The following is a 12,671-nucleotide window of genomic DNA, read 5'->3' on the forward strand; positions in this document are numbered from 1 at the left end:
GTTGCCCAGGCTGGAGTGCAGTAGAGCACTCATAGCTCACTGCCACCTCCAACTCCTGGGTTCAAGTGATCCTCCTGCCTCAACCTCCCTAGTAGCTAGGATTACAAGTGTTCACCACCCACACCAGATAATTTTTTTTTTGTAGAGATGAGGTCTTGCTATTTTGTCTAGGCTGGTCTTGAACTCCTGGGCTCAAGTGATCCTCCCGCCTCAGCCTCCCAAAGTGTTGGGATTACAGGCGTGAACATCACCACGCCTGGCTACCTTGATATTCTTAAGTGACTTTTAGGGTCTCCCTCCATTTCCATTCCCCACATAACTAGTTTTAAAGCAGTTCCAGAATTTACTGTTGTCTGGGACAGATCTTTCTGTTTCTTACCCACTCCTTTTCTCCACCCATCCTGGGTATAAGCAATAAGCCAGTAGCAGTGTCTGTTAGAGTCTTTGCTGGTGACCACCAATTTCAAACACTGGGGAATCAGGATCCCTTTAGTCATTTTTAAATGATTAGTAGAGGGAGATGCTTGAATCAGAGCATTTTCTCTGTTGCAATCTTCCCCTTTTCCCTATTATAATACCTTCTCCCTCCACCATACAATAATCTTTCTAATAAAGTCTCTCCTTACCAAATTAGAAAACAAATTAATAGAGGAAGCAGACAACAGGATCTTTCTTTTTCAGAACTGCTGAATGATCAAAATGCCTCACAATTCTGTTGTAATCGATTGCTCAATAAATTATTGCTGACTGATTCATGTGTTATGAATCAGTACTAATCCTAGTTCCTTCTTGGGTGCTCATGCTGTGACTCTGGAGTCAGATGACCCATTTTGACCGTGCTTCCATTTCCTTATCTATAAAATGGGGATACAAATAGGACCTCCTTCACACGATTGTTATGAAGATTGAGTCAATGAGTCATTATGTACAAAGTGCTTAGACTAGTGCCTAGCACATAATTAGTGATACTTAAGTGTTTGCTCTTACTATTAGTTGGATTAGGCTATATTTGCATTGCTAAGAAATACCTGAGTCTGGGTAATTTATAAAGAAAAGAGGTTTAATTGGCTCACGGTTCTGCAGGCTGTACACACGTGGCATGCTGGCTCTGCTTGGCTTCTAGGGAAGCCTCAGGGAGCTTTTACTCATGGCAGAAGGCAAAGCAGGAGCAGGCACGTTACATGGCGAAAGCAGGAGCAAGGGATGAGGAGGTGCCACACTTTACAACAACAGGATCTCGTGAGAACTCACCACTTTGTGAGGACAGCACCAAACCATGAGGGATCCTCCCCTATGACCCAAACACCTCCCACCTGGCCCTACCTCCAACACTGAGGATTACAGTTCAACATGAGATTTGGAGGGGACATCCAAACTGCATCATTCCACCCCTGGCCTCCAAATTTCATGTCCTTCTCACATGTCAAAATATAATCATCCCTTCTCAATAGTTCCCAAAGTCTTAACTCATTCCAGCATTAACTCAAAAGTCCTAAGTCCCAAGTCTCATCTAGAGATGAATTCCTTCCACCTGTAATCCTGTAAAATCAAAACAAGTTATTTCCTTCCAAGATACAATGCAGGTATCAGCATTGGGCAAACATTCCCATTTGAAAAGGGAGAAATTGGCCATAAGAAAAGGACTACAGGCCCCAAGCAAGTCTGAAACCCAACAGGGTAGTTATTAAATCATAAAGCTCCAAAATCGTCTCCTTTGACTTCATGTTTCATATCCAGAGCACACTGGTGCAAGTGGTGGGCTCCCAAGACCTTAGGCAGCTCCACCCCTGTAGTTTTTTTATGCTGAGATTGCAAGCTGATGGTGGCTCTACCATTCTGGTGTCTGGAGGATGGTGGCCTTCTTCCCACAGCTCCACTAGGCAGTGCCTCAGTGGGGACTCTGTGTGGAGCCTTCAGCTCTGCATTTCCCCTCCTCACTGCCTTAGTAGAGGTTCTCTTGAGGGCTCTGCCCTTGGAGCCATTTTCTGCTGGGGCACCCAGGCTTTCTCATATATCATCTGAAATCGAGGTGGAGGATGCCAAGCCTCTTTCACTCTTGCACTCTGTATTCCTGCAGGCTTAACATCACATGGAAGCTGCCAAAGCTTATAGCTTGCATCCTCCAGGGGAATGGCCCGAGCTGTGCCTGCACCCCATGGCTGGAGCTGGAGTGTCTGGGATGTGGGAAACAGCACAGGGAAATGGTGACCCTGGCCTGGTCCCTGAAACCACTCAGTTCTCCTAGATCTCAGGGCCTGTGATGGAAGGGGCTGCCTCAGAGATCTCTGAAATGTTTTCAAGGCCTTTTCCCTATTGTCTTGACTATCAGCACTTGGCTCCTTTTTAGTTATGCAAATCTTTTTAGCAATGGTTGCTCTACAGCCTGCTTGAATTTATCTCCCCACAAAAATATTTTGTTTTGTTTTGTTTTATTTCTGAGACAGGGTCTCAGTCTGTTGCCAGGCTGGAGTGTGGTGGCATGATTATGGCTCACTGAAGCCTTGGCCTCCTGGGCTCAAGGGATCCCCCTGCCTCAGCCTCCCAAGTAGCTAGGCCTATAGGCAAGTGCCACCACATCTGGCTAATTTTTAACTTTTTTTTTTGAGACAGAGTCTCCCTATGTTGCCCAGGCTGTGGAAATGCTTTTTCTTTCTCTGCCACATGCCCAGGTTGCAAATTTTCCAAACCTTTATGTTCTGCTTCCCTTTTAAATATAAGTTCCAACTTTAAGTCATTTTTTCACTCCCACATCTGAGTGTAGGCTGTTAGAAGCAGCCAGGCGACATCTTGAATGCTTTGCTGCCTAGAAATTTCTTCTGCCAGGTATCCTATATCATCACTCTAAAGTTCAAACTTCCACAGATCCCTGGGGCATGAACGTGACAGTGACCAAGATCTTTGCTAAGGCATAACACATGTGAACTTTGCTCCAGTCCCAGTAAGTTCCTCATTTCCATCTGAGACCTTTTCAGCCTGAACTTCACTGTCAGCAATTTGGTGACAATCATTTAATCAGTCTCTAAGACATTCCAAACTTTCCCTCATCTTCTTGTCTTATTCTGAGCCCTCCAAACTCTTCCATTCTCTACCCATTACCCAGTTCCAAAGCTGCTTCCACATTTTTCAGCTATCTTTATAGCAATATTTGACTCTCAGTACCATTTTTCTATGGTACTGAGAGTACCATAGAATGGTTGTTCTTACATTGCTATAAAGAAATACCTGGCTGGGTGCGGTGGCTCATGCCTGTAATCCTAGCACTTTGGGAGGCCAAGGTGGGTGGATCACTTGAGGTCAGGAGTTTGGGACCAGCCTGGTTAACATGGCAAAACCCCACCTCTACTAAACATACAAAGATTAGCCTGGCGTGGTGGTGCCTGCCTGTAGTCCCAGCTAGTCAGGAGGCTGAGGCAGGAGAATTGCTTGAACCTGGGAGGCAGAGGTTGCAGTGAGCGAGAACATGCCACTATACTCTAGCCTGGGTGACAGAGCAAGGCCCCGTCTCAAAAAAAAAAGAAGAAAGAAAGGAAGGAGGGAGGGAGGGAGGCAAAGAAGGGAGGGAGGGAGGGAAAGAAAGAAACGACTTGAGACTGGGTAGTTTACTTAAAAAAGAAGTTTAAAATTAGCCTATAGTTCCACAGGTTCTACAGGAAGCATGATGCTGGCATCTGCTTGGCTTCTGGGGAGGCCTCAGGAAACTTACAATCATGGTGGAAGGAAGAGGGGGAACAGGCATGTCACATGGCCAGAGCAGGAGCAAGAGAGGGGAGAGGTGCCACACTTTACAACAACCAGATCTCGTGAGAACTCACTTACTATCACAAGGACAGCACTAAGCCATGAGGAATCCTTCCCATGACCCAAACACCTCCTACCAGGCCCCACCTACAACATTGGGGATCATATTTCAACATGAGATTTGGAGGGGACACCAAAACTATATTATTGGTCTTTGTGGATTAATTGTTTTAGTCTGTACAAGTCAATATGTAGAATTATAAAGATGAACCCTGTTGCTATATGAAGAAATCTAAGAAAATACGTGGGTCCTCATTTTAAAAAGCCATTTTGTATGTGTTTTATGCCTGAGGAAACATTGTGTACTGGGTAGAGAAAGTTTGCATTTCAAGCTCTCCCACTGGTGACAATTAGAAGTTGAACCAGGATCAGTATCTAAGTGTCCCATTGTTTGTTGTTGTTGTTATTTTTAAATGAAGTTCCTTAAGATGTGATGGAGACTCTGCAAACTATCCAAAATAGTGTCATTCCAATATGTTACCAATATTTAGAATTATTAATGAGACACTTTACAATCTTTTTTATGCTATTTTTGAAATCCTGTGTGCATTTTACACTTATAGAACATTTCATTTCAGACTAGCCACATTTTGAATATGCAATAGCCATATGTGGCTAGTGGCTACCCTATTAGACAGCATAATTCCAACCATATTCCCATGATTTTTTTTTTTTTCTTTTTTTTTTGAGACAGAGTCTCATTCTGTCTCCCAGGCTGGAGTACAGTGGCACGATCTTGGCTCACTGTAACCTCTGTCTCCCAGGTTCAGGTGATTCTTCTGCCTCAGCCTCCCCCGTAGCTGGAATTACAGGTGCGTATCACCACACCTGGCCAATTTTTTGTATTTTTAGTAGAGACAAGGTTTCACCATGTTGACCAGGCTGGTCTCGAACTCCTGACCTCAAGTGATCCACCTGCCTCGGCCTCCCAAAGTGTTGGGATTACAGGCGTGAGCCACTGCGTTTGGCCACTCCCATGATTTATAAGCTCCCCAGACACACTACCTTGCCAATATTCATGCTGTTGCTGCAGTCAAGAATGAATTCCCCAGCGCTACCTCTCTTGACCTTCACATCTTACTTAGTGCAAATGCTATCTCCTGAGACTTTCCTGACTTGGGATACTCTCTCCCTGTTACATCTTATTTAAAATGTCAAGTAGACTGGGCACGGTGGCTCACACCTATAATCCCAGCACTTTGGGGGGTTGAGGCGGGCAGATCACTTGAGCTCAGGAGTTCGAGACCAGCCTGGGCAACATGGCAAAACCCCGTCTTTAACAAAAATACAAAAAATTAGCCAGGTGTGGTAGCATGTGCCTGTGGCCCCCAGCTACTTGAGAGGCTGAAGTGGGAGCGTCGCTTGAGCCTGGGAGGTGGAGGTTGCAGTGAGCTGAGATTGCACCGCTGCACTCCAGCCTGGGTAACAGATTAAGACCCCCATCTCAAAAAAAAAAAAAAATGTGTCAAGTATACCACTTTATAGCAATTGTAAAGTGGTATGTTGATATGGTCTGGCTGTGTCCCCGCCAGCCAAATCTCAGCTTGAATTGTAGTTCCCATAATCCCCGCATGTCATGGGAGGGACCCAGTAGGGGGTAATATAATCATGGGGGCAGTTACCCTCATGCTGTTCTCTTGATAGTGAGTTAGTTCTCACGAGATCTGATGGTTTTATAAGGGACTTTTTAAAAACCCCTTTTGGCCGGGTGTGGTGGCTCGTGCCTATATTCCCAGTGCTTTGGGAGGTCAAGGTGGGCGGATCGCTTGAGGTCAGGAGTTTAAGACCAGTGTGGCCAACATAGTAAAACCCTGTCTCTACTAAAAATAAAAAAAAAAAAAAATTAGCTGGGTGTGGTGGCACACACCGGCTGAGGCAGGAGAATCACTTGAACCTGGGAGGCAGAGGTTGTAGTGAGCCGAGATCACGCCACCGAATGACAGCCTGGGCGACAACGCAAGACTCTCTCAAACAACAACAACAACAACAAACAAGCAAAACCCTTTTATTGGGCACTTCTCCTTTCTGCTGCCATGTGAAAAAGGACATGTTTGTGTCCCCTTCTGCCATGATTGTAAGTTTCCTGAGGCCTCCCCAGCCATGCTGAACTGTGAGTCAATTGAACCTCTTTCCTTTATAAATGACTCAGTCTCAGGTATGTCCTTATTAGCAGCGTGAGAACGGACTAATAAATATGTGCATCCATTATGACAGTGACTAAGTGCATTTTAATAATTGGCTTAGGTATCTGTCTTTCTTCCCAATGTACTGGAAGCTCCATGGGGTGCAGTGACCAAGTCCTTTGTCTCTGACTGTCTACTGTTTAATGAATATTTGTGGAATATGTGAATTAAACATCTTCAACTGTGGTTTAAATTCATAGGACATGTGTGGAAAAACTTTTTAACACTATAGGACACAATTATTAAAAAGTGTTTAAAAGTAATGACAAAAAATGCAGTTACTTAGCACCTACCTAATAGCCGGAACCATAGGACTTAGTTCAGGAAACCCAAGTATAGGTTCAAGAAAGGGGAATCAGGCCCTGAAAATGAATGGCTTTGTTAGGAATATGCACATGTGCAGTGCAGGCTGCTAAGAGCTCCTTACAGGCTAAGTGGGTCATGAGATCTGGGATTTGTAGAAAAACATGGCTTTTTAGGGAGCTGTCCAAACCCTCTGTGGAGCCTGCTAGTCTCTACATGTGCCTTTTGCAGTCATTCACTGGATTTGATTTTGTCACTTGTGGCTTTATGATGCTATTGTTTAGGCTGGATAAGACAGAACATTCCAGTAGCTCCTGCTCCAGTGTTTTCTCCCAACTGACTCAGCTGACTCCATCAATCATATGCCAGGGGGCCTGGGACAAAGGAAGGGGAGGGTATGTAGCCCCTTTCGCCAGTTATTATGGATTGGTGTGGTGGTGGGAAACCTCTGAGATGGGGAAGGGCCAAGCAGGGCTGTGGAGGTGGGCCCAACTTATCTGACACAGGATTTACAGTGGCACATTTCCCAAACCTTTCACATATTGGGGAGTTCAGAATAGTAATATTTTTGGGAAAAGACGATGGGCGTTCCAAATGTTGATAACAGCCAGATAACAGTCTGTTTTAAGGAATGCAGTGTATTATTTATATTTTTGTAAAGCTACGGATTGAGCAGCCCTGGAACAGGTCTGTGAATACAAGGCTCATTGGCCTTATGATCCTTTTGCTCAGGGACATATTTGTATAAAATTTGTATCCAAGTCATGGTATCCCATGGCTTCTGCAGCCTTTTTGAGGTTTATTTTTTGTCTTGTCAGATACCTTTTTCTATTTTGCATACCATTTAGTATTTCAAGGATTAAAAAAGAAAACAGTTTGTCTAAGGGCACTTCCAGTTAATTTTCATATTTCTAAGAAGTATTTGCTAAATTTACAATATCCCGTGAAATATCTTATTTTGGGGTTTCTTAGTTTTGCCATTTGGATTATTCATTTCTTTTTTAGGCTTGTATTATTTAAAAAGATGTAAGGGCTATATCTTAAGTTATTTTATTATTCATTGATATCAAGTAATACTGGATTTTCAAATATCAACATATATAATGTATACAGCATTATCTTTAAGAGTGTAAACTATATATTATTAAAATTACACATATATATGTGTCCCATATATATAATCACTAAAGATCAACTTGAAAATGCAGTAAAGTTTTGAACAAAAATTACTATCCACGGCTTCACTGTCTGAAAAATAACCAATGCTAACTAACATTTTAGTGGATATCTTCTCGGCCATTTTTCCATGGATGAGTTTTAGACGATTATCATACTATGTACATATGCATGTGCACATATAAAATACACATTTTTTTATTCACCTAATGTTATAGCATAAGATTTTTCAATTTTATATTTTTGTCTTCATACAAATGAATTTTAATGATGATTATATTTTATAGAGTAAATGTATTACTGCACCTAACTGTTCCTTTCCTGAACATGTAGATCGGTTTTCATTTTCTCCTCTGGTTACCTCATGGATTGAATGTTCTGCCCCTGTTTGCGAGCCAGTTGTGTTTCCACACTTTTAGTTCTTGTCCTTTGTTGATTTGCTTATCTGGGTTCTGGAACATTCATGCCACTCTGTGAACTTTTTATGTTTCATTTGGGGCAACTGTTTTTCCGTTGTTTGCCTTGTTAATTTTTAAAATATATTGTAATCAAGTCTATTCTTTTTCAACATTTCTGTCATGTCTGAGCTTTAAAAGTCTTTTACTCCCTTCAATGGTTTGATGTTCAAGTTGATTTTCCTATAGTTCTATTTTTCCACTTTTAATTTCTTCAGGATCTAAGTGTCTTCCTTGCAATTTAGCAAAGGCAGGAATTTTGTTTATACTGTCTAATTCTGTCCTGTTAACCCTTTAGTTCTTTAACCATCTCTGACCCAAGCTGTATAAAAATTTTTTTTAACATAAAGAGATAATAAAAAATTTAGGAACACCATGATCATTGTTTCCATTATTATAGGAGAATGCTGTATCCTTTTTTCTAAACTTGCCTTACCTTTCTCTGATAGTGTTTTTAGATTGGTAGCTAAAATTGTGTGTGTTTTGCCAAAATAGAAACAGATTTCGAAAAAAAAATCCTTAAACTGCTCAGAAGTTAAAAAAAATAGAAAAAGATCTCTCACACCATCTTATCATGCACAAAAGGTTGTGACCAGGTGTGTGTGAGTTTTAAATGCACGTGGTACATCAGGTGAATTGCCTGCATGAGCCCAGGGGTCACTGCCTGGGGACAGGGAGAGCAGGGAGATGTTTCCATCTTCAGGAATGAAACTGTTTCTTGCACACTGTCAACAAGTGGGTGAGTCTTCTCCCGATCCTGCTCTTACCACTTCTTCTCAGTATCCTGCTTTGTATCTAGAGGTTGCTGCCTTCAGTTACCTGAGTGGGCAGGGTACTCAAAGTTAAGGGTAGGGGCTTCTCAGCCTGTGCCTTTGGCCAGCTCACCTTGCTTTCCCTCTGCTCGGTGGTCACCCTAAGACTGCAGTACTCTTTCCACATTGATGTATTCATCACCCCAGCCTCACCTGGATCTGTGATGGTCTTTTAAAGCGTGTCCTCCTCCTCCATGACCACAGCTTTCTCTCTCCCCACGTGGGAAGTGTTTTCATGCTGTGCTGCCCGCCCTGGCCCTCCTGCTGCCTCTGCTGGAACGCCCTCTCCACCCTCCTACCTGCAGAAGCCCACTCTTTCCAGAATCAAGCAAAAGTGTCTCCTGCAGGAGTCGCCTTCCAGTCGCCATCCCTCCCTCCTCTGTATGCCCACAGCGCATTTACTGTGAGGGAGGTGGCCTCTGAAGGCAGCCTCCCATGCTCTACTGTGGATTCTTGGAGGACAAGAACCAGGACTTAATGTCGCACCATCTCAAGAGCTTAGCACAAGCCGTTGCACGTGGTATCAGTAGCTAATCCCTCCTAAGCAGCAGGTGTGCCAGGTAGTGTTCTAACTGAATTTATGTGGATTTCATTCTCATAACAACCTACAAGGTGAGTACGTTATTACCTCCATTTTACAGATGAGGAAACTGAAGCACAGAAGCAGTGAGTAAGATGAAACCAGGGTTGAAAGTCAACCCTGCCAGCCACATCTCAATCTAGTTTGTATCCAGTGTGTGCTCAATCACTTCTTAATAGTAATTCTCAACAGAGGATTAGGTGAATGAAGGAACCAATATGACTGAAAGATAATGATTCTATGATAATATTATATGCATCCAATTTATCAAACACCTCTGAGGAATTAGACATACAGATGTTAATTTTCCACCTAATTCAAATTATTCCTTTTGATTTCTACTCCTTAGTCTGTTGTTTCTAAAATTATTTCTAAAACCAACCATGAATTTTCCTACCTGATTAAATAGTTCATGGAGCATAACTGAACCTTTTCTTGATGACAAGGACCATCATAGTAATTCACAAATGTTACACTGTAGTCTGAGATTCATTAGCATCTATTAAATACCAGGGACCATGCCGGGTACTTTTAAGTATAGTTCCTTAATTGCCTAGGCCAAAAATTTGCTTTGTTTTTTGTTGTTATTTTTGTTTTTTTTTCAAACTCTTGTTTGTATTTCTGAAAGATCCTTTGGTCTTCTTTGATCTTGTAGGACAGTAACTGATCAATATGCCCCTCTCTGCAGGCACCAGCCTTGGCTTACAGAAAAGTTTGACTTTGAAATTTCCTTTCCTCCTCCATATGCCAATAAATTACTGTGAATTAACCTCTGTGTAAAATCAGGGAATACCCTGGATGAGAGGTGAGGTCACCAGGATTCTTAACCTGGCCCTGACACTTTTGATTGGTCCTGAATCTACATATTCTTATCTATGAAAAGACTGAGTTAATGATTTCTAAGTGAAGGCTCTTTGGTTATAAGCAAAATAAACTACCTCTGGCTAATTTAAGTAAAAGGGGATTCTGCTTGGAGGCTGTAAAGTAGGTTAACAGAATCAAGGAGAGCAGCTTGGAAGACAAAAGCAGGATGCCGGGCAGCTTTAAAGATCCAGGTCACGAGAATGTATTGATCATCACATCATGTGTCTGCCACCAGGAGGAATCCTGTCTGTTACTGAGTTTTCTTGTTTTTAAATTAAATTCTTTTTTGGTAGAGACAAGGTCTTGCTCTGTTGCCCATGCTGGAATGCAGTGGCACGATCATAGCTCACTGTAACATCAAACTCCTGGGCTCAAGCCATCCTCCCACCTTAGCCTCCCAGGTAGCTGACACTACAGGTACAGGTCACCATGCCTGGCTCTTTCACTGTGTTTTCTGTCTTGAGGCACTGTGCTCAGGATTCAGAGGCCAGAAGAAAGGAATTGGTTGAGCTTAGGTCCCATAGCACCCTCGACCGATGGTCTTACATAGCTGTACAGTACAAGAGAGGAAAGAATATCAGGGCTATTACCAGAAGAAAGGGGAATGGTTGTCTAACAAACGAAAAGTCCACTGCAAACACCGAACTTCAAGCTGTGTAAGTGTTTTAACATGGAAGTGTCTATCAGATTTTTTAATATATTCTTTGTAAACTGGAAGGGCATGTAATTTATCATTTAGATTTGGCTTTGGTTAGAGGCATTTGTTAGAGGCATTAGCTGGTTTCATCCTACAGGCGTTTCTTAGGTTCCTGTTATGAGAGGTTGTCTCATACAGAGGGAGGAGCACCTTGTGCTAATGAGAAAGACGTGGGATCAAGTTCTGACTCTTCTGCCTATGTTCTGTGTCCCCGTCTGTGAAGTGGGGCAATACTACATGCTCTATTTGTACTACAGACTTGTAAGGATTCAATAAAATAAAATAAAATAAAATAATGTGGGTTAAACTCTTTGAAGAGATATGCAAGTGTCAGATATTTATAGGATTTGTGGGCATAGCTTGGTGCTTAGTGTGATATGATGTGTGATATGCGTATATGTGATACGAAGTGTGCTTCCTTCTGTACACTTGACAGAGTATAGGATATAGACATGTGATATGATGAAATGTATTTAGTCTTCCTCCATTTCCTGGTATACAGCTCCTAAAATCCTTGGAATCTCCTAAGTGATAAGTGTCTTTTTGTGTGCTAGTGAGTTGACTGATGACTGGCTGCCTCTATGGCTCCTGGATAGGAGCTGGTCCTGAAAGAAGAGGACAGGATTAGAGGGTTGGGACTTTTAGCCCCATCCCCCAACCTCCCAGGAGGGGAGAGGGGCTGAAAGTTGGGTTGATCACAAATGACCAGTGATTTAATCAATCATGCCTATGTAATGTAGCTTCCATAAAAAAAACAAAAGGACTGAATTTGGAGAGTTTCCAGAGAGCCGAACATGGGAGGTTCCTGGAGAGTAGCGAGCCTGCAGAGGGCATGGAAGTTCTGAGCTCCTTCCCCTATACCTTGCCCAATGCATCTCTTCATCTGTGTACTTTGTAATATCCTTTATAATAAAATGTAAGTGTTTCCCTGAGTATTCTGGGCTGCTCTAGCAAATTAATTGAGCCCAAGCATGGGGGGATGGGAATCCCAATTTATAGCCATTGGTTTGGCAGCACAGGTAAAACAGCCTGGGGCTTTTGATTGGCATAGGAAGTGGAAGGCAGTCTCAACCTGTAGAGTCTGATGCTATGTCCAAGTAGAAAGTATCAGAATTGAATTGAATTGGAGGACACTGCAGAATTATTGGTGGGGAGAAAACGCCACATACTTCATGATGACCAGAAGTCTCAGAAATCTTCTGTGTAAATTGTTACAGTATGAGAGCACAGAAAAAAATGGTTTGTTTTTTTCTACTGGAGAAGATACAAAGACTCATTTATTTTTATGCATCGTATGAAAGCTTTTGTTTATTTTCTCATCTGTTTTTATTTTAAAATCTAGAAGGGATTTAAGAGGTATAAAGAGATATAATATACAGACAGTCCTTGACTTACGATGGTTCAACTTAAATGATTTTTTGACTTCGCAATGGTGTGAAAGTGATAATGTACTCGGTATGCCCCTCCAATGATGATAGAGTTACATCCAGATAAACCCATCGTAAATTGGAAAAATACTAAGTTATTGAATCAAAAACAAACTTTCAACTTAGGATCTTTTCAACTTATGATGGGTTTATTGGGACATAACTCCATCATCACCGAGGAGCATTTTTACATACAAGTTTCAGCCTTCAGCTTGCTTACAGTCTGAGGCTACATGGTAATTCTTTCACAATCTAAATGATGTCACTCAGAAGTTTATAATTGAATGCTAAAGACATGTACAGACATCTACAGGTGGGTGAGAAAAATCCCTGTGCTACTGTGGTTGGGAAAGGCCTCAGAGGAGGTGTGGGTAGC

The 12,671-nt window shown here is 42.2% G+C and overlaps 1 protein-coding gene across 1 annotated transcript in view; it reads left to right on the plus strand.

Moving 5' to 3' along the window:
* Positions 1–12,671, plus strand: part of SCARB2 (scavenger receptor class B member 2) — a 56,374-nt gene that overhangs the window by 19,913 nt on the left and 23,790 nt on the right. The window lies entirely within an intron of this gene.

Source organism: Macaca fascicularis, chromosome 5 (genome assembly GCF_037993035.2).
Source record: "Macaca fascicularis isolate 582-1 chromosome 5, T2T-MFA8v1.1".
NCBI classification, from domain to species: domain Eukaryota; kingdom Metazoa; phylum Chordata; class Mammalia; order Primates; family Cercopithecidae; genus Macaca; species Macaca fascicularis.